A 24,029-nucleotide genomic window follows, 5' to 3' on the forward strand; every position below is an offset into this window, starting at 1 on the left:
TCCAACCTAAAAATAAATAAATAAATAAACAAAGAGCTGAACAGCATTAGTGTAACACTTCTTAACACTAGCAGTCTAAATAACAAGTTGCCATACCTTGAAGCCATCCTGCATTTTGAGCACATTCATATGTATATTATTACTAAAATCTGGTTTAACCATGCTGAAAACACCTTTTTTTTTATCAGGACTGTGGTGGAGTATAACATTTGCTAAAGATCACATTACCCATGCACAGAATTCCAAAGACCACAAACTGAACTTATAACATCATGACATGTTACAGGACTCCCTCATTGCCCTATATTTCTTAAATTCATATGATAAACTCCATATACACAAAACTCTGTTATACTTTGGAGACTTAAACCATCCATAAATAAACCAGGAGGCTTATCCCTCAAATGTAGGCTATGCCCAAAAATTCATCTAGGTCCCTGGATCCAATAGTTAAAAAGACAACTAAGGACGGATGCTCTTTTTAACAGTTTTATGAATGAATTTCACATATATTTGTTAACAGCATGAGTATACATACATTAATAGAAAAGAAAGCAAACCATCACAAACATTTTCCTTTTTATATATTATACATTTTCTTTTTTAACAATTATCATTTGTTCCAACTCTACACAAATTGTTCAAGTCATGCTTCCACTGAAATTTCTGTCCTCCTCCTAAACAATATTCTGCATGTATTTTTTACCTTTCCTAAATATCCTACCTTCAATTCATCCTGTTTCAAAATAATTTCTCTCTATACTGAATTGTAATTTTCTGCTTACAATATATGTATGAGCCTTAACTGTGTAGCTCTAATGTATTGCATCACATCTAATAATCATAACACACCTTTTTCTTTAGGGAGAGACAACTTTTCCCACTTAACTCATGTCCTTTTTCCCTCCTAAATAAATTCTTTCAATTCTTTATTAATTGCTATACATCTGTTTGATAAAATATGTCTGACTTGTGTATAATACTAAAGGGAGAAGGAATAATTTCAATGTTTATAATTCACAATCCATATGCATAGTCAAGAGCTTCCAGTTCTGAATTTTGTGTTATCCATTATTTTTGCCACATATACCAAAATAGAATATTTTTTTAATCAGTAAACCTAAGAATTTAGTTTAATCATGCCCCCATATGCAAGAGTATTTCTGAAAGAGTTCACTTGTGGAAAAACAAATTATTGCTATAGCCTTTGCTTTATTTTCATTTATTTTATATCCTAACAACATGAAACTGTTTTTAAATGTTCCACATCAATGAAATATCATTTCTGAATTGTTCATTTACAGAATAATATGTGCAGAAGGGCTAAATGTTCTTAATTACTATACCAGTTATATCCGTGAATTTGGGAGTTTCTTATTTTTTTGCCAATGGTTATAAGTATAAAACAAATAATAAATGGGGAAAAGGACATGCTTGGCTGGTTACTCTGTTCAAACACAGCCTGGCAGAGAGGAACACCACCTTAGTTCTTGTATTTGACTCTTCATATATCTTCCTTATGAACCACATCAATTTATCTTTTAACACAAATACTACAATGGCCTTACTTATAAAATCCCAGCTGACTCTATCAAATACCTTCTCTGCATCAGGACCCACCAACAATTGTAGTGTCTTCCTGCACTCTGTTCCCCTCTGAATCATCATTATTCTATTAATGTTGTCAAATGATTGCCTCCCACCCACAAAACCATATTGATCCATATCTAGCAGTTTTGGCAACACCTTAGCCATTGTCTTGGCTAATATAAACATAAGCACTTTATAACCATGGTTCAGAATTGAACTATGTCTATATGAAATGTGGTCTGAAAGGGCTTTTCTCATGTTTGGGTAGTAGACTCACCACAACCTTCTTCCAAGAAGATTATATTATCCTTTCTTTTAAAAGATTTTCAACAAAACATTCCAGATCTTTATCACTTTCTTCCCTTCTAACTTCCAAACTTCCACAGGGATATCATCTGTTCCTGGGCATTTCCTTGTTGATTGATTATACATCATCACGTTTTAGCTATTAATTCTTGGGTGTCATCCTCCACTAACCTTGGCATAGTTAAGTCTTCCATAAACATCGTCATTTATGTCTTTTGGTTTCCGAATTCCTTTGCATCATACAGATTTTAATCAAATTACAGAAATATCCCTACTACCTTTACAATGTCTGTTTATTTTTTGTCATGTGATCCATAGGTTTGGCAATACCCATTTTGATTTTCTGTTGGCCAAGTAATTGTGCAAATAGTTTTTGCATTCTGGACTTATCAGTAATGCTTGTTTAACTGCAATCTTTCCAAACATATACATATTATCCAAATACTCAATTCCCATTTAGCAATCAGCAATTGCTCTTCTTGCTCTGTAACTTAAGTACTTTAACCTTTGTTAACCCCACTAGATAATTCCTAGAAGTTCTTCCCACATCAACTTCTGTTTTGTTTCAACCATATTTTGTAATTCCACTTTCATTTTATCCCATTATGCGTTATACATTCTGAAGCAGTTTGTATCTTCCTTACTAACTTTTAACTTATTTCCAAGATTCAGTCTTTAAATTACTCTCTTGTTAAAATTAAGTGGGAAAGCACCAGTGCTTCATTTTTGTTTTTGATTATCCTGCATCTGTATATTAGTCTTTATTGATATAGCACCTGAAATAGCTATTGTATGTGTTTAAAAACTTAATTAATTACTCATGCTCCTGTGAAATATAATTCTTATTCTGTCTAATCCAGTTATTGAACCTTGGGGGAATAATATGCAAATTATGTATGGGTTTCTGTTCACATCTTCCGTTCCAACTATGCACGTATTTCTTCAAAAATCTACCCTCTTGTGTTATATTTTCTCTTCTAGCTCCTCGAGATACTTCCTCACTATTGTAGATTAGCTTGTAGTCTCCACCCATGAATAATATACTCTGTTCAAAGTTAAGTCTCTCCCATAATTCTGTTAAGCTCTTTAATGCTAATTTTAAGTGGACTATAAATAAATGCCAGTATACTCCATCTTTCCTGGCAAAACCCGCCTTAATGTCACAAATCTAAAATTATTATATTTCTTCTCCTCTTCTATCACTTTTGGAGCCCATCTCACAATCGGTAATATTTCCACCCTTTGGCAACACCATGGCATAGTGTGATAAATCCTTAATTGTGGCTCAGGTGACCTAGGTTTTATTAGTTGCTTGAAAATATGTGGCACTGGCAGAGAGGAATGGGCATGCCCATCAGTGGGAGAGTGCACAAACTGCCTCGTAAGATCAAGCATTGTGACACACTGTATTCCATTAAGAAGACATTAGACAGTTGGATGGGTGTTCATTAATTCACCCCTGGTAAGCCTGGCCTTTTGCTCCTTGAAAAATGATGTAAGGTAAAAAGTGTTGATACTAGCAAGGTATGAATGGCCATATAGTCCTAATGCTTTGTATATTGTAGGATTCGATTATAAGATTGGCACATGATTTCACAATCTGAAACTATAGCAACACATCACAATTGTATGCAATCTAACATAACTGTCCACACCAGAAGAACAAAAATATCTGCAATATACTAAAATACATGCTCAATGGTGATACCATAATCCTGAAAGGAGGTAAATACTCTACTCAAGGAGTCTTGCTTTAAATCACATCCCTTACTGTATCTTAAAGGGTGTTATCTTCCCTGATTTTTACCTTACGTATCCTCTCTTTCCTCTCCAATCACCCCTACCTGCTGTAATACTTCGCTCACCCTAAACTCAGTATGTCTGAGTTCAAGTTCAAAGCATTTCTTTCCATAAGACAAACTCCATCAATACAGTAAAAGTTATGTCACCGCACGTGCTAACAGCTTCTCACATTAACTTTTTAAAGCTGTTTTTTGCCCAGATGACTACCCTTTTTATACCTGTTAGTTAAAAGATCTTTAATGGAAGATACTGTACCTAGGCTATGAAAACCTAATTATGTGGTCCCTCCCTAAAGATGTAGTGATAAAAGTTTCATTACAAATTACCTGTCAGTCTCTACACTTAATACATTCACTAAAATGCTCAAAAGGTGGACCATCTTCAGCTATCCACCTATCTGAAGAGTCTTTATTCACCATCCAGCACATTACATGGTAATTACAAGTTATACGTTTAGACTCCAGTAAAGCATTTTATCCTAAATCACATCACTTTCTTCTGCTGAAACTCAGACAACATAGCCTTAGTAACCACTATGTGATCTTTTTAATCAACTGTGCAGCAGACAGATAGATCAAGGGAAGGTTGGATAACTTATTCAAGCCTATAATGCAATTTTTGTATATTTCCAGTTCACACCCATAGCTCATTGTGGGATCTAGACCTTTTCTGACTCCGGCTTCTTTCAGCAAATGTTAAGAATAGACAGTATTAGAAAGTACAAGGAGTTATTAACAAAATGACACTCAGACTGTTAATGGAGGATTTCCTTCTGCAGAGAAATGAATATGTTAATTTGTCACTTATTCATATTTTTTTATTTATGTTTATATTTTCATAACTGAGGCTGTGAAATGCCACGGTAGGAGACAGGAAAATTCATTGCCAATATTCATTTATATCACATTATACCCAAGATATGGATAGCTGTTTGGTAGTGATGATAAAAATAAACAATTTTCTATCCCCTGGATTTAAAAAAAACTTTGTGTAGGAATAGTGTAATTCCTACACAAAGTGTATGGTAGCTGTGTCCACAACTCCCCCTCAGTGACACACATTGCATATCAATGAAGGCTTGCTACACAGGGAGAGCCATGTACATGGTAACTGAATCAGTACTAGGGGGCGTGCCACAATGCTCGCAGAATTGAACACACCCCCTGCCCTGTGAAGGTGCCTTATGGCACTAAAACAAGAAAGAAAGTGCCCTCAGACACTTATTTATATATATTCATTTAGTTATTTCATACAGAAGGTGTGCTACAGTGTCTGTAACATATCCCCTGTACTGTCAGAGTGTCATACGGCATGGAAATTAAATGTCCCAATGTGATTTTTCCTTTTAAATTTATGTTTTTTTTTTTCAAGTTTAGGCATAGCTGAGCATGTTTGTGCAGCATGACACGTTGCTCAGCAGTGCCTATATGTAAGGAAAAGCTATATAGAAATGTATAGCTGAAATCTTCACAGCCAATTAAGCTGAATGGTTAGAGTCACAGCTTTGTGTGCAGTAGGTGCACAGTTTGAATACCAGACAGGCCATTCAGCTTTTACATCAGAAAGCATTTCTATTTCTATTTCTATTTTTATTGCCCTAGTTATTGATATTTGTCAAGCAGGTTAATGCAGCTGGTCCAGAATCCCAGTGTCAGTGGGCATATGAGGTGAAAAGCTGCAGTTAAACACAAGTGACCAATGCGCTTCAGTCACACACCAAGGTATTGTAAATAAAGTAAAATACAAACACATAATAATAAAATATCAATAATGAGTAATTAATATCAATATATATGTATGTTATCATGTAGAACTCTTGTTTGCTCTTACCTAAATCTTGCTAAGCACTACTAAGCCAAGCTAAGCAATGCTGAAACAAGACCTGTCTGAGCAATACTTAGCAATGCTTAGCTCCACTTAGCCGGTTTGAGCATTGCTAAGCAGTCCCATTCTAAGCAGTCCTCAGCTGAGCTAAGTGAATTTGTGCACCACTAAGCACTCTTAAGCATTTGCCACTTTAAGCACTGCTCAACTCAGCTTAGTGGGTTTGCGTACTGCTGAGCTGTATTTAGCATTTTTGAAAATGGTCAAATGGCAGCAAAGGGTGGGATAATAGCCTTATTTAAGCTGCACAGGTGGGAATACAGTCAGAACCTGTTGGCGTTTGACCCGTGCAGAAACTATGGCAGGAGCTGGACAGGGAGCATGCTTTCAGGTGCAGCGCTATAGCATGCTGGAGTCCTGGGTCATGGCTGGGCTTGTTGTTGAACACCACAATGACAGACTGCTGCAGGGCCCATACCAGATCTCTGAATACAAGTCTGAGGCCTGGGTCCATCTGGCATGCGAACTCTCCACTGCCATTGGAGTCCACTGCACTGATGAGTAGGTGTGCCATCATTATGATGAACTGAAAGAGAAGAAGGGAGTGCTCTGGGCCCAATGGATCCAAGATGCTCGGGATGGGAATGATCCAGAAGTTTGTAAGTTTATGAATCATTGCTTTACCAAATTCTAGCATGAATATCTGATAGACAGGTATGCATAATGGTGTGTTTTCCCCCTACAGCTGTGGAGGAGAGGACTCACAATGTAGAGGCCCTCGCCAGGCACCTGGCAAGGAGCAATGACAGTGTGGTGAGTACAGATCTATCTTACAATATATAGTACAATAAATAAGAAAGAGTACATTGTTTACTGCCAGTAGGTATGGTGTGTTCTGATTGCACTGCAATAAATGTGTTCTTAGACCCACATTGATATAGCTGAGTAATGCCAGGTACTGTGCAATACAGATGAAGGCATCAAACAAGCTATTATTGATGAAATAAAGGTAATACTGTACTAATATTGTGTAGGAATGACATAAGTATATACAGTAGTAATACTAATGATCTTGTAATACAGTACACTGTGCTTGCAAATGTAAAGGTAATAAATGACATTCATTCATCATCTATAGGATATGCAGTACAACTGAAGTCAGAATGCTAAATGTAATAAACCACTGTGTCCTGTCACCCTCAATAAAGATATTTCCAGCAACTGCTGTGTTTATTCTGTTAAGGACACACTTTGCATTTAATATTTTAGAGCAGTACAGCACTGTCACAGTGCAGGGGGTGTGTTACAGAAACTGTAACACACACCCCTACATATAACTTCTACAACTGGTTGGGACACACTTTTACATTTAATGTTTTAGTGCTGTATGGCACTTTCACAGTGCAGGGGGTGTGTTGCACATCCATGAGCACTGTAACACATCCCCTACACTGATTCAGTAACCATTTACATGGCTCTCCCTCAGTAATGCACCTTCATTAATATGAAAGGCATGCTGTTGAGGGATAGCTGCAGACACAGACACTGTTCACTCTTTGTAGGGCTTGCAATATTTCTGCATGTAGTTTATTAAATCCGGAGTTTGTCTTTTCATCTCTTTAATCATACAAATATACCTTTTTGCCCAAAATCAAAGAAACTTTCAGTTGTGGCTGCATTCCATTACCTAAAGACGCTCAAAGCCTTGCTTTCTAAATTAGTCTATCTCTATTTATTACAATTCTGTAACACTTAGCATTCAGCAGCATATTCCACACATAATGACATAACCTGCCTAATTTACAGTGAAAAGATGATGTATTACCATAGTGCAATACAAAACAAATAGAACCCACAATCACCTATAAAAACAAATTGAAAACAGGTGAAGTCTGCGTAACTTAGTTCCAGCCAAATAATTGGAAACTTCCACTGCCAATAAATTCTTCTGCCATAAGTCCATGGCCATAAATAACTGTTTTAATTTATAACTCTCCTCTGACTCTGAGTCCATCTCCATCTGAGTCACTCCAATAGGCAGTCTGGCACTCCCAAACTGCCTCATGATGCAGGATACGGTTGTAGTGTGTGATGATCTCATCGGTATTTAAAAATGTAAAGAAAAAAAAAAAATTGGGATTTGAAGGGGCCACTTAGGAATTCATTGCACCCTATTATTTGGCCCCTAAAATGGGAAATAAAAATGAAATTGGTACACTTGAGAGGTATGCACCCGTCTCATTAAGCATGCATCATTGCATGGCATCAAACTGATCTGATAAATTCCAGACAGAAGCAATGATAAGGTGAATAACAGGATAAAAGTGCCATTTTAAGGACAGAATGTTTGCAGCTCAACAAATACTTTACTACATTATCACTTTATGATCTTGTGTTCTACAGTTCTACATAGAACGTGCAACCCATATTTATATGTATAGGTTCATAGGTTCATAGGTTCATAGGTTGGTACTAGGTTATCAGCCCTAGGGCCTATACAAGCCTAGCCATAGCAATTCCCTGGCTATTTCTTCCCACATTATTTACTTTCCTGGACCCCTGTCTAGCAGGGTGACTGACGTGATCCCTGGGGTGAATTTCCTTTCTCCCATCCAATCGTCAAGGTTCCTCTTGAAGAGGTCCAAAGAGGCACTCTGCTTGACATGTATGGGCAATCTATTCCAGAGTCTGGGGAGTCTCTGGGTCAGGAACCTATCCCTCCAGCATGTTTTGTTTATTGTGATGACAAGGTTTAGATCCCTGGAGCGTGTAGCTCTGAGGGATTGGGATTTCTTTAAGTGTAGCATGTCCAACAGCTCTGGGTTTGACATGGCCTTGTATGTTAAGCAGAGATCGCCTCTGAGTAGACGATATGCGACAGAGTATAGCTGGTGTTTTTTAAGGCGGTCAGCAGGCCTGTGATTCTTTTAGTGAGGTATTTCTGAGGCCTTTCCAGTTGTTGCAGATGTCTTGAGAGGTACATACCAAATGGGGCATTGTATTCTATAATGGGTCTAATGAGGGATGAGTACAGTGGGACAATGACCTCCTTTTTCTGGATGAAAAGCCCTTCGTGATGAGGTGTGCCACATAGAAGGATTTCCTGACTGTTGTGGCGATGTGGTTATCGAAGGTGAGACCACTGTCCACCTGTGTCCCTAAGTCTCTTATCACACTTTCTGTGTTTAGTGTACTGCCACCTATATGGTAATTCATGGATACATGTTTTTTCCCAAAGGGGATAACAATACATTTCTTGGCATTGAGCTTGAGCCCATGGCTCTGGCACCAAGCATCTGTTTCTGTAAGGCCCTTTTGTAGAGTATCCACATAATTTGGGGATTCAATAATGGCTCCCAGTTTGCAGTCATCTGCAAACTTTGTTAGCCAGAGTCCCTTAGTGTTGACCTGTACTTCAGAGAAGTAGATGCCAAACAAGAGCGGCCCCAGGAATGAACCCTGAGGTACTCCACTTGTCACTTGTCTGGAGCTGGATTTGGAGTCGGCTACTTTTACAGTGTGGGTTCTATCAGTAAGCCATTTAGCAACCCATTGGGTGACATAGGGATTAATGCCCAACTTATTTAGTTTATCTATGATTCCAGAGTGGGGGATGGTGTCAAAGGCCTTGGCAAGGTCTAGATAGGCTGTGTGGACCACCTTACCCTTGTCCATGGCTCTGGAGACTGATTCAAAGAAGTCAATCAGGTTCAGGAGACAAGATCGGCTCTTCACAAACCCAAACTGGGTGGGGTCCAGTGTTTGAAGGTTGCCAATGTCTTTGTTTATAAGTTCCATGATAATACGCTCTATGGCCTTGCAGATAAGGCTTGTCAGACTGATGGGACGGTAGTTTCTGGGATCCAAGGTGGATCCCCCTTGTGGATTGGGATAACTGTAGCTCTGCGCCCCTCAGTGGGCATGAAACCTGAAGTGAGGCTATGATTAAACATGACACTTAGGTGAGGTGCCAGTTCATATTGTAGTTCATGTAGTACACAGCCCGGGATGTCATCTGGTCCCATGGATGCTGTATTCTTGGCTTTAGAGAGTGCGTTTTGTACCTGTGTGGCCGTTATTACTGGAATTTGGCACTCTTCTGGTATTGAGATGGGCCACTTAGGGGGTGAGAGGGGGTGAAGTTGGCACTGAATCGATCTGCCAGGATATTGGCAATATCCTTCGGATCAGTATATTTAATGCCATTCTGTTTTAGCTCAGAGCAGATTTGAGCATTGCCATTTATATTCTTGACATAGTTATAGAATGATTTGTGGTTGTCTTTGGAATCTTTGGCAATTTTATTTTCGTAACTAGCTTTGGAGGATTTTATGAGGCATCTCAGTTTCTTACTGAGGCCAGTAAGGGAGTTTTTTGCATCCTGGGATTTTCCTCTTTTCTGCAAAAGTTTCTTCCTTTTGTTGTAAAGTTTGTTTATGGCAGGGGACCACCAGATTGGCTTCCTTTTTTTGGATGAGAGCATTTTGGTTCTATTTGGGATGGCACAATTCATGCATGAGTGGATGTGCTCGTACAGTGCCTTAGTGTATCTGTATTTAACATCTACCTGTCTTCTCCCTCTTTCTACCCCCCTCTTTCTCTCTCTCTCTCGATATATATATATATCTATATATATATATATATATATATATATATATATATATATATATATATGTATAGAGGTTCCCTATTAGAAGACCAAACTGCATTCTTTCGAATGTGTCTTGGTCGAACTCAAAAGCCTGAAATAGCAAAATATCAAAGCGGCTTTTAAGCAAATTCTTTCCCTGGAAAAGTATTTGCTTGGCTGCTTCATTACTTTGCCATTTTTGGCACTGTAGTGCGGTCTTGAAGTTGGTATATTTAAGTAGGGGGGTGTGGGAGGTGAAGCGCCCCACTTAATGTAATGTAAATTAATGTTCTGACAGTTCAAAATTGTAAGCTTTTGTTTACGTAGCATTGATTAATCACTGTTCGCTTTTTTAAGTGGTCAGTGATCTAATATCGACCCTATACATATACATCTGGTTCCACTTCATATCATTGAATTATCATTTCATCGAATTTCAAATCATCAAGACCAAATTGTCGAAAACTCTTTTCGTCAAAAACTCATATCATCGAATCTGAAATCATTAAAAACTATAAAGCAACTAGAAATAACATCCCAGACACTGTTTAATATGTTTATGCAGCCCCCCATGTTGGGGGCTTCTCCCCACACCTCCCGTAAATAAATATACTAACTTTAAGGTCGCACAACAGTGGGGTAAAAAGGTAATTTCCTAACCCCCTGCATAAACATAGTAAACATTGTCTGGGATGTTATTTCTAGTTGCTTTATAGTTTTTAATGATTTGAGATTCAATGATATGAGTTTTCGTCGAAATGAGTTTTCGACAATTTGGTCTCAATGATTTGAAATTCGATGAAATGATAATTCGATGATATGAAGTGGAACCATATATCTATATATCTATATAGATATTTAAAAATATATGGGAGCCCTGAAATATGTATATTATATATATATGCATCCCTCCATCTACAACCACATGGGTCAGAGTGACAATCATCTAGAGCCAAGGTTTACACTGCTGGGGGGGGGGGTGTAGCCTTGCCATTGAAGTTCTTCCACACGACATACTCACATATACACTCACACCTATGCCCAATTTTACTCACATGTATGGGTATATGGTAATTTGTCAAAGTGCAACTAGTTCAAACCTCCTGATACTTTAATATGCCAAAGAGAAAATGCTACATATGTCTAACTTTCCATCTATATATATATATATATATATATATATATATATATCAGTAGCGAGTTCTTTTTTTTTTTTTTTTTTAAAAGCATGTTAAGTGAAAGTCCTAATGGATGTAGACTTCTTTGTCTCTCCAGTGTTGTCTGGAACCACCCCTGCAAAGCCATTTGTTCCAGTATCATATTGATACTGGGGAAAAGAACTCTGCATCTATTGTGACTTTCCGAAAAAGATATAATTACATAAATCCTAACTACACACACACACACACACACACACACACTCACACACACACACACACACACACACACACACACACACACACACACACACACACACACAAAACTGCATAAAGCAGCATTAAGTAAATATTTGTCCTGCAGTGAATAATTTCCATGCCCACATTTATCTCCTGTCAAAGTGTGACATAGTCTTGGTCTGTCTGATTAAAATAGATTGCAATTTATCAGCTTAGTACAGACTCTTAATAGGTAGAAATAAACATACAACTGAAAGGCGATATTGATTATATCCATACCATTTAAACAAAAATTAATATTCTTTGTCTAATTAAAACAGTAGTTGTAAGATGACAGTCAATGAATTTGCCAATGATTAAAGAAAATATATTACTGCTGCTAGAAACAGTGTCATAGTGAAGAGAAAAGGTTATAAAAGTGAATTTTTAAACAATGTTATTTGTTGCAGAGATGTTAACATGCTACAACTTATCCACAGTCTTTCTTGATAGTAAAGACAATGAATGAAGATAACTCCATTAACACCTTGCTAAAATTGTCAAGGGCAAATCCTTTCCTGCATACTGAACATATTTGGGTAAGGCAGACACCTTGATGCAACTTATAGAGTAACCACCTGATTACCAGGCCAACATAATCATTTAAGAAAATCTTCAAATCTCCATCAAAGTGTTACTGAAATCAGCTGAAATACCACAGCAACATAATGGTAAGCAATATGCTTTAGGCAGTCAATTCATGACAGCTATCCTCTGTATGACAGAAACAAATAAATATACTGCAATGGAACTAATAGCCAGAATATTTAAAGTGCATTGCGTAATCAGTCATACATTAAAATAAGCACTTTACACTTTATTGCATTATTAACTTTTTGATCTTGTATTCCACAATACTATTATATTTTTGTATTCCACAATAGCACACACACATGAATAACAGCAAAAAACAAATTACACTTTCTGTACAAAACAGAATTCACTACATTCTGAGAATGCCTTGATTAAATAGAAAACTAAGGGCCAGATTTACAAAGGCTTGCACAGAGTCTAAGAGTAGAGTAAGACTCCAGACAGCGAATATGTCTGCCGAGCGATCCAGGAACAGCCAGCAGGGGCGTGCATGAGAGCTCCTAAAACTACTCTTGCACAGACAGTGTTATGTTATGTAAATTACCTCATTTGCTGCTGAAAGCTATGCAAATGAAGTTAATTTGTGATCCAGGAAACACTAACCTGTCCGAGTAAGAGTAGAGTTACTTGCAGAAATGTACTCCGTTGGTAACGGAGTACCGTTCCACAAATAGCAAAACTGAGCTATGACAGCTCCAAATAAAGGATGCATCCAGTTGAGGAAGTATGCCAATGGCCAAATATAAGGCCATTGGCATTTTTATCTGCTGCAAAATAATAAAAACAATTTTTCCCCGATCTCTGATGTTTAAGTGTAGCACAGCGCCGCGCAAACGTGCTGCGCTCTAAAAACCAGAAAATAAAAAAAAAGCCAAAAATAGGCATTTTATTAACAATATTCTTCTGCCATGCAGGTGAATGGCAGGCTGAAGACAACATGGCTACTGAGTAGTGGTTGCTAAGGGAGGAAGCTCAGTTTGAGAGATGTAACCAAGCATTAGTAGGTAATCTTATGCAAATGAGGATAAGGATAGTGAATCCCAATTTTCCCTGCCATGTGAACCATGTCCCTAGAGTGTAAGTGTAGGATTAGGGGAGTAGTAGAGTAGAAAATAGGTGACATCATGAGGGGGTATGTATCAAAGACTGTAAGCTTATTGGAGCCGAGTGGCATGTGTTTGCTGTGAGTTACTCAGGACTGGAAGAGGTGTGGCTACAGTTGTCTTAACTGAAACCCAGAAACTGAAGGTGTATGCCGTGAATATCACTAAAGTTTCTTGCAAAGATGCTTACACTGTGTGTGCCTGTAAACCTGTCTAAGCCTGTGTGCGCCCGTGTACACCTGTGTAAGGCTGTCTAAGCCTGTGTGCGCGGATGTGCACCTGCCTAAGCCTGTGTGTGTGCATGTGCACTCGTGTGCGTGTGTTTGCACTTGTTTGCATGTTGCTGCCCCCTGTGGAAACAGAAAGGGAAAATGAAGGAAAAGAATTAGTAGGAAGTTAAATAAGGAGAACTAGCAGAGCTGCCAGGTGAAATCAATCAGAATTAGCCAATTACACAGGCAGTACACTAGCCCAGCGCAGCGCTTAAAACTCTGCAAACAACATCCCCCATGTTTTTCTCAGAAACACTGCAACACTGCAGTATACAAAGAGAAGTAAAAACTTAAAAAGTTTAACTGAGACAAACAAATGTTAGGGGCTGCCATTGCGATTATAAGTCAACATGTGCAAGATGCTGAGGGTGGCGCCATTGCGAACGCTGCTGAGCAACCCACAGTGAGGAGACGGAGAAGGGTGTACCGACCCAGGATAACCTAAAAGGGGCTATATGAGCTGGAAATAGTGGAGCGCTATAGAGTGGACAGAGACCTCCTGTTGCAAACTGTTGAGCTGTGCAGGCCACTCCTCACACACAGAACCAACAGAGGGGAACCCATCCCAGTGGAAACCAAGGTATGTGTTGGCCTAAGAATACTAGCAACAGGTACCTTTCAGAGATCAACTGGGGATATGATGGGGATTTCACAGGCATCAGCATCCAGGGTACTGCACCAGTTCCTGAATGCCATGTCAGCACATGTCGCTGATCATGTATATTTCCCCAATTCCCGTGAGGTATTGGCCAGCAATATGCATCTCTTCCAGCAAATAGCGGAATACCCAGAGGTAGTGGGTGCAATTGACTGCACGCACATATACATCAAAGCACCAGCCGTGAGCGGGGTAGGGCCTACATCAACTGCAAGGGCTTCCATTCCATCAACTTCCAGGTCATGTGCGATGCCCAGGACATAATACTGAATGTGTGTGCTGGATGCCCTGGAAGCTACCACGATTCCCATATCTGGCATCTGACGCAGCTGTACCAGACATTTGCCAATGGGGACATCCCTGATGGTCACCTAGTGAGGGATGCTGGATATGCACTGGAGACGTGGCTGATGACACCCATCAGAAATGCACACACACTTGAACAAGAACTCCATAATGAGGCACACGTACAAACACGAAATGTAATCGAGCATGTGTTTGGGATGCTCAAGTCACGGTTCCGGTGCCTGGACACATCTGGTGGAGCCTTGCAGTACTCACCAACTACATGTACCCAAATTGTCATGGTATGTGCCATGCTACACAATATGATCCTGCAAAAACAGCTGCAGCAGGAACAGCATGGGGCAGAGCCAAACAGACCCCAACCATTGCCAAGGCCTGAACAGGCACAGCGTGACTCAGAGGAGGAACAATCTGAGCCTGCCCCAGTAGGCAGAAGGAGGTGTGCCCAGTATGCCTTGGCCTTGGCAAAGAGGCAACACATAGCACATACACTGGTGCAGTAGGAACCCTGGAAATTATACCTCTCTCTGACTCACACATAAAATAAAAGGGATGCCTAACTTGACACTACCTGTTTCCAAACATGTATAGGGAGTGTAGTATGTGCATCCAACATAGACAGCCCTGCAGCACCACCTGAGGCATGATTGCCATGTTTTAAGCAATATAAAGCAGTGCTAAGCAGCTTTCACCAATATTTAGTATATGTAAACAAAATTGCCCGTGCTAACTAGCCCAACGTCAGGCAATGTTGAGCAATGTTGGGCAAGGTCGGGCAAACTTGAGCAAAGTCAGGTAAACATGCTCATATTTGCCTTACTGTTCCTTAATCACTCTGGTCTGCATAGCATGAAAATAAAAAGCAGTGACAGGGCTCAAACCCAGGATACTGAGCACTATAGTCACAGTACTGAACCACTAAGCCATGATAGCATTTCACTCGCACAGACACAGCAGGAGAATTGTACACTAATGCAAACACAAAGAAATGCTGTATCATGCCCCTAAAGAGGCATATGGGTAACCTCCCCCACAGGCCTATGCAGACAGAGAACATCAGGCCAGGTAGTGTGATGTGGGTTGTGTAGGCTATGAAGTCGCAATCTAATATACGTGACATTGGATGCTAAGATCTGTAGTAAAGTAGTATGCCTCAAGCCAGTACGATAGGCAACAGTACAGACTGAAATGGTGTACCATACATAGCAGTGCAGGCATAGCAAATGTGTATAAATGTCAGGTGAAACCCTCATCCTATGTACATCCACAGTAACAATCAGGTGTGCCCCCGGGTAGACATGTACAAAGAATAGCTGCCCCCCCCTCTGTATGTAGAAATGTTGATAAGTCTATGCAAAGTGTCTCATGGAAGCCCTGCAGGCACAGCATGATCCCTGTTAATCTGTGACACAAAGGTGAGCCCTGCTGTAAAAATACAACATGATTTTCCACACACATGTAGTATAAATGTCTATACCAGGCATGCTCACACACTCCAACAAATGTAGTACATTTAATTCAACATCACACTGAAAGGTCATACTGGGCATGCTCACATACTTAAATAAACAAAGCAAATGTCAGGTAACAATATACTGACAGGTCATACAGGGCATGCTCACACACTTAAATAAATGAAGCAAATGTCAGGCAACAACATACTGAAAGTTCATACTGGGCATGCTCACACACTTAGGCTAAATACAGAGGTGATAATAAGGGATCTATGGACAAATGTGGATAGTCATCTCTACTTCCAGAAACACAGTCACAAAGTGGTCAAAAAATTATGCTATGTGTTCACACAAACTGCCAAGGTCTGTGCATGTAGGTCAAAGGAGGTTCCCACTACTCATCAGTCATCAGACCCATCAGAGAGTACCACAACACACTTGCGATGACTGACTCGGCACCTTCAGCAGCCAGAAAGACCACTGAAGTACCTTAGCAAGAGGATTTCTGGCCTCAAACAGTTGCCCCATGCAACAAGACTGAATGTAACCCAATCTGTACTCTGTTGCATACTGTCTACTCCGGAGATCTCTGCCCAACAGACAGGTCCATGTCATGGCTACACTCAGATCTGTTCTGAGTTACAGCTCAATGGCACTAAATATACAGACCCAACTGATATTGCCAACATCCTGGCAGATAGGATCAGTGTTAACTTTACCCCCCTCTCACCCATGAAAGAGCACATCTCTATAATGGAAGACTGCAGAGTTGCTGTCATCATGGCTGCACAGGTAAAAAACACTCTCCAAAGCCAGTATCACAGCAGCCATGGGACCAGATAACTTCCCAGGCTGTGTTCTACACAAACCACAGAACAAACAGGCACCACACTGATGTACCATGTGCAGTCATAGCCTCACCTTATGCTTTGTGCTTACTGAATGGTGCACAGTGATGGTTATCCCACTACACAAGGGTGGAGACACCACGGACCCCAGGAACTAGCGCCCCATTAGCCTGATGAGCCCGCTCTTCAATGCCATGGAATGTATCATCATACAACTTACAAAAATACATTTGGAATCCCCAAACCCTGGACCACAACCATGCTGGGTTTGTAAAATGTAGGTCATGTCTCCTAAACCTGATAGATGACACTGAAGCAGTCACCAGAACCGTAGACAAGGGTAAGGTGGTTCACACAGCCTATGTAGATCCAGCCACGGCTTACAACACCACCCCACACTCTGGAAATATAAATAAACCCACTAAACTAGGTATAAATTGCTATGTCACAAGTTGGGTTTCCAACAGGCTTACTGACAGAACACACACTGTGAAAGTAGCAGACTCCAAGTATGACTTTGGACTAGTGATGAGTGCAGTACCACAGGGTCCAGTCCTGGGTCTTGTCCTGTTTAGTATCTACTTCCCTGAAGTAAACTTTAACATGGAAGGTCTGTGGCTACTGAAGTTTCCAGATGACTGCAAATTAGGAGTCATAATTGTAAACACTAAAGATGTGGACATCCTACAAAAGGGCCTCACTGAGACAGATGGCTGTTGTCAAAGCCATGGTCTCTAGCTCAATGCCAAAAGGTGCATTGTCATCCCCTTTGTTAAAAATTCTGTAGCCAAGAACTACAACATAGGCGGTAGTATACTTAACAATGAAAGTGTGACAAGAGACCTTGGGTCACAGGTGGACAGTGGACACAACTGTGATAATCACATCCCCACAGCAGTCAGGAAACCCTCCTATGTGGCACACCTCATCACAAAATGTGTCTCATGCAGAATAGAAGAGGACATTGTTCCCCTCTACTCATCACTCACTAGAACTATAATAGAGTACAAAGCCACTTTTGCTATGTACCTCACAAGACAACTACAACAACTGGAAAGCCTGCAGCAATACCTCACAAAAAGCATTAGTGGCCTGAAATACATGCCATACACAGACCATCTCAAAATGCTCCATCTGTACTCCCTTGCATATCATCTACTCAGAGGTTTTCACTGCCTAACATACAAAACTATGTCAAACACAGAGCTGTTGGACATGCTCCATGTAAAACACTCACAATCTCTCTGATCTTCGGACCCAAAACCATGAGAGAAATACAAAAGGAAGGGGTGTACCCATTTACCTTATGGATACCCACATCTTCAGGTTTGTGGCACAGCATGAGGCCTTGGAGACCATGCAAGTGCAACTAACATTGGGCAAAGCTGCTCATCAGATTGTAGCCTGCTATAGATCACCTACCTTGTCTCAGGATCCTCACTCAGTATTCCTGAAAACAGTGGAAAATATAAAGGTCCTATCAAACACCATTATATGAGGAGATTACAACTACCCAAATATTGAGTGGGAGAATTACTAGTGTACAATGTCCTTTGCCCAATGTTTCCTAGAGTTTATTAACACCCTGGAACAGCTGGTCACCATGCCCACTAGAGGTGACAACATACTGGACCTGATCATCACCAACATGGGGTACCAGTGTTCCACAACAGAGATAAAACCCTCGCTGGTAATATCAGATCATAAAGTAATCACACTGGACATCCACATCCCACCCCCCCCACCCAGTCAATGAAACCACTGTGAAGACATTTTCAAAAGCAAACTGCACACTTCCCAAGACCAAAGTGGAAAGTTCCAAAGCCCTCTTGCTATAGGATAATGGTATACAATCTGCCGAATCATTTACAAGTGCATCCTATGAGCATCTACAGGGATGCATGGATCGAGACATCACAATTGAAACCAAGATGCACTCCTCGAAAAATAAGAAAACAATCTGGTGGTCATTGCCCATAAATAAGCTAGACAACAGAAGGAGGAAACGAACACATGATAGAGCCAACTTCACAAAAGGAAAGGCATCACTGATCAGTATTAGGAAGAAACAATGATCACTCATAAAATAATCCAAGGCCAGTTTCCAAAGACAAATTGCCAAGGAATATAAGAATAACAACCACAAAGCCTTTGGTAGCTATACCAGACATGTAGGTGTCAACTTCCAAATATGCTGTCCGCTACTGAAAAATGGCAAGAAATACACTGAACCAACTTTCATTGCCCACATCCTGGGGGACAAGTTCAGTGCAAACTCCCCACCATCACCCCCAAAAGGACTTGTGTCCATCTCAGAAGGATGCAGAGCCCCAGACTTCATGGACATGCAGGTAAAGACAGCCCTCTCCAAAGCTAAGAACACAGCATCAATGGGACTGGATGGTGTCCGAGGCTGCACATTACACCAGACCCAAAAGGAACAACACTCTCACCTACATTCACAGTCCAGACTCAATCGTACCACAGGCTAAGTACCCAAAGAATGGCATACACTAACAGTCATCCAGCTTCACAAAGGGGGTGCCACAACAGAACCTGGAAACCATTGCTCTATATGTCTACTCAGCCTGGTCTACAAAGCTATGGAGCAAATTGTCATGGAATCCATAAACAGAGACATTGGAGACCTTCAGACACTGGACTCTACCCAACTTCGCCTTGTTAAAGGCAGATCCTGCCTCCTAAACCTAGTTGACTTATTACAAACAGTTACCAAGGACATAGAGGGAGGTGAAAGTAGTTCACACAGCCCACCTGGACATCACTAAGGACTTTCTACACCATTCCCCACTCTGTCATCATGGACAAGCTTACCAGCTTGAACATTAACAGCTACGTCACAGGATGGGTGGCCAAGTGGCTCACAGATCAAACGCACATGTTCAGAGTTGCAGGTGCCATGTCCGACTCTAAGCCAGTCACAAATGGCATCCCACAGGTCTTGATCCTGGGACCCCACCTGTTCAGTAGATACTGCTCAGAGGTACAGGCAAGCATGGGAGGAGTATGGCTGAACAGGTTTGCAGATGACTGCTAACTGTGGTCCATAATCGACTCTATGGCTGACACAGACATCCTGTAGAAGGGTCTTACAGAAACAGATACCTGGTGTCAAAACAATGCCCTCAAGCAGAATGCCAAAGAATGCATAGTCACCCCCTTTGGCTAAAACAAAGTGCAAACAAATTACCACATAGGTGGTAATCCAGTATGTACAGAGAAAGTCATTATGGCCTTGGGGTCAAAGGTAGATAGTAAACTCTCCTTTGATGATCACATGGCCAAAGTGTTTAGACATTCCTTCTATGTAGCTCACCTAATGTCACCTAATGTAACCCACTTTGTCTAGTCTGACGATGTCACCATCCTATAAATATACCTGTGGAAAAGAGAACTCACAGTAATGTGTATACTGCATTGTGTAAATGTGTAATCCTGTAATATCATAAACCAGTTAGATAGGGGTTAGAATCCTGCACTTAACAACCTTGTGTGTCTGTTTGTGTGTGATCTCCGTGGAGAAGAACAACATTTTTGGAGAGTAGTGAAACACCTTAAAAGTGGTATACCAATTTTGTCAAGTCTGATAATGTCACCATCCTACAAATATACATGTGGTAAAGAGAGCTCACAGAAATATGTATAGTATGTTGTGTAAATGTGTACTCCTGTAGTATCATAAACCAGTTAAATAGGGGTTTGAGTCTTGCACTTGACAAGTGTGTGTCTGTTTGTGTATGATCTCCTTGGAGAGGAGCAACCTTACTAGAGAGTAGTGAAACACCTTAAAAGTGGTATACTAATCTTTGTCAAGTCTGATGATGTCACCATCCTACAAATATACCTGTGGAAAGGAGAACTCACAGTAATGTGTATAGTGCATTGTGTAAATGTGTACTTCTGTAGTATTGTAAACCAGTTAGGGGTTTGAATCATGCACTTGACAAGTGTCTGTTTGTGTGTGATCTCCCTGGAGAGGAGCAACCTTTTTGGAGAGTAGTGAAACACCTTAAAAGTGGTATACTAATCTTTGTCAAGTTTGATGATGTCACCATCCTACAAATATACCTGTGGAAAGAAGAGTTCACAGTAATGTGTATAGTGCATCGTGTAAATATGTACTTCTGTTGTATCATAAACTAGTTAAATAGGGGTTTGAATCCTGCACTTGATAAGTGTGTGTGATCTCCTTGAAGAACAGCAACCTTTTTGGAGAGTAGTAAAACACCTTAAAAGTGGTGTACTTATCTTTGTCAAGTCTGATGATGTCACCATCCTACAAATATACCTGTGGAAAACAGAACTGACAATAAAGTGTATAGTGTGTCGTGTCAAAGCATACTCCTTTAGTGTCATGAAGTAATTAAGTTTGGGTTTGAAGCCTGCACTTGACAACTGTGTGTGTGTTTGTATATGATCTCCTTATAGAGAAGCAACATTTACGGAGACTACTAAAACACCTTAAAAGCGGTATACTTATCTTTGTCAAGTCTGAAGATGTCACTATCCTACAAATATACCTGTGGAAAAGAAAACATCCAGTAATGTGTATAGCATGTCATGTTAATGTGTACTGCTCTATTATCATAAAGTAGTTAGGTAGGGGTTTGTATCCTGCACGTGGTGTGTGTGCTCTATGTGTGTGACACTGTTGGTCAATGTGTTGTGGACTTTGCTTTTACTACTGTATGACATATCAGTATGACAACAGTATATGCATTGCACATGTGAGGTAGCTGTGTGGCAAATACATATACGTACATGTGACCTCAATTATTGCATGTGTGGGAACCCTGCTTTCTCCAAGAACACATCTGTCATCTTTGCCAGAATGTGCTGCTGCTTTCCAGACCTTAGGTTATATCTGTATGCTTATGACAAGGCCAGCCACTGCAGTGATCCCTGGCCTAGGTCATCCGTGTCACACACACTCATTACAGTTTCTATTGAATTGTGTGGGTGAGGGTTTATGGCCGAGGTATATTTCAGACCTGTTCAAACGCAGCAAAGTCTGTCAGTGATGGCTATTCATTATAGGTGTACAACAACCTTTGTGGATATGCATGCAGACCCCTTATTGCTTATGTTATCCACCGAGGGATTTCAAAATACCTTTGGAAATGTGATTATCAAAGGAGAGATGACGTAACACTTGGTTGCATGTACACATCGGTACCTGTTCATCATGTTGGTGGCTACTACTTATGTGGAACTGTGGGGATACTATGTTCCGTAAAGGTGGATGACTATGATTTGGTTGGCTTATAGCTTTACAGCATGGGTTTGACAACAAGTATCTGTCTGTATGATACCCTTGTGGAGGATGTGTGTGTCATTTGGAGAATGCATTATAAGCCACAGTATGCATTACCAGACGTGGACAGACATATCCCTACTGTGATTGCTTGTACCTAAGAGAGCTATATGCCAAACAGGAGTGGTCTCAGTACTGGGTGCAGGTGAATACCACTGGTTACTGGCATAGTATAGCACCTGAAGGATCCAAATGTTACTGTGTGTCCTACATCTGTGTGTCAGTTGCCAAGACATCATCTAACGATTGGTTATGGTCAGGCTGTTGAAGTTATGTATACTAACAAAATGCAAAACAATGACAGATAGTAACAGTATCACCCACAGCACAGTGTCAAACCATGTCATACACACATGTGTAGTCAAGTTCCGAAATGTGTGTAGTACAAGGCATACTGGCCACCAATAGAAACTATGGAGTGTTACTGTGTAATACAGGGAATGTCACCCTGCCCATGTGTCCACTATGCAGATACATGCAGACAGTGCACCTCCACCATGTTCAGAGATGTACACCTGCAAATCTGTGCTACACACATCCCACACATACTGTCCACTCTCTAACACATGCTGCCAATACTACACACATCAGCCAAGTGGCACATGGGCGGACAATACACTATTAAAACTAACCCTGGTGTAAACAATACTACATTGACAATCATAGCTTTAATGCATCATGCCTGAACAGCTACACCTTCAAGCATATTATTACACTCTACTGCTGACAACATGCTAACATTGCTATACTGCTATAAAGTCACCCTGTGCATCATGGTAGCCTGTTCCTGCATCAATGTTACAGATGACAGGAGGTGGCACAGGTTTCATCATATGCACAGAGTGTGTTGTTGGTTTGCCAGAGGCCTACAGTGAGCCATACATTCGACATGTATGTATGTGTGTGTGTGTGTGTGTGTGTGTGTGTGTGTGTGTGTGTGTGTGTGTGTGTGAGTGTGTGTGTGGGCCAAGAGTACTGCTATGGGCCAATGTTGATGTAATGTGTGCGGATATGTGTTAGCCCTAGGTGTCTGGTTTATGTGTGTGTGTGTGTGTGTGTGTGTGTGTGTGTCTGCATGCACACAGTTCCACCATGCGGCTGCCATATACGGGTATTTGTGGGACAGCCACAGACTGTACCTGCCAGCCTTTACAGATCACTGTCTCTGGCCACGGATACGGTACCTGTGCCTGGAAGGGTTGCTACTGACACTATCAGGTACTAAAGAAGGAGCCAGGGATCTGCACACCAAATTCGAAAATACGTAAAAAATGTCCAAACCAAGTAAGTAAACTTGTACTCAATGTTTATTTAAGCCACAAAGTCTCTGTTTAGTTTTTCATCGGTGACTCCTCACCAACTTCCTCAGAACAGGAAATAAACACATTCAACACATCCTGTTTAAATACTACAATATAACTCCATACTTTTGCCACACTGTCACCTGTGGTCTGAATACAAAATTTCAATATATTAAAAAGAACATACAAATAGACATAAGTCTATTTAAAAACATGTGTAAATATAAAACACTCCCTTAATGATATAAGATTAAAAAAACAATAAGTCAATAGCCAACAGACTTGACTTGGAAACAAGAAACCAGAAATATGTATTAAAAAAATTAAATAAATAATTCAGTTCATGGTAAATAAATTAGACCCATGATGGAGCAATACATGTGCAATTTTTTTTTTAAAACAAAGGCTACTGAAAAACATGTATCATAATTTTGCACATTAACGTATAAACTAGTAAAACTACCTTATCAAACTTTTCAATTTCAAAACACAGGAAATTGACAACATGTTGTTCAAGCCTGGAAAATGTTATGCTTCCAACCTCAGTTGCCAAAGCAATTCTCTAAGTT

The sequence above is a fragment of the Protopterus annectens genome, chromosome 4.part1, assembly GCF_019279795.1.
Source record: "Protopterus annectens isolate FY-2018-M chromosome 4.part1, PAN1.0, whole genome shotgun sequence".
NCBI classification, from domain to species: Eukaryota; Metazoa; Chordata; order Ceratodontiformes; family Protopteridae; genus Protopterus; species Protopterus annectens.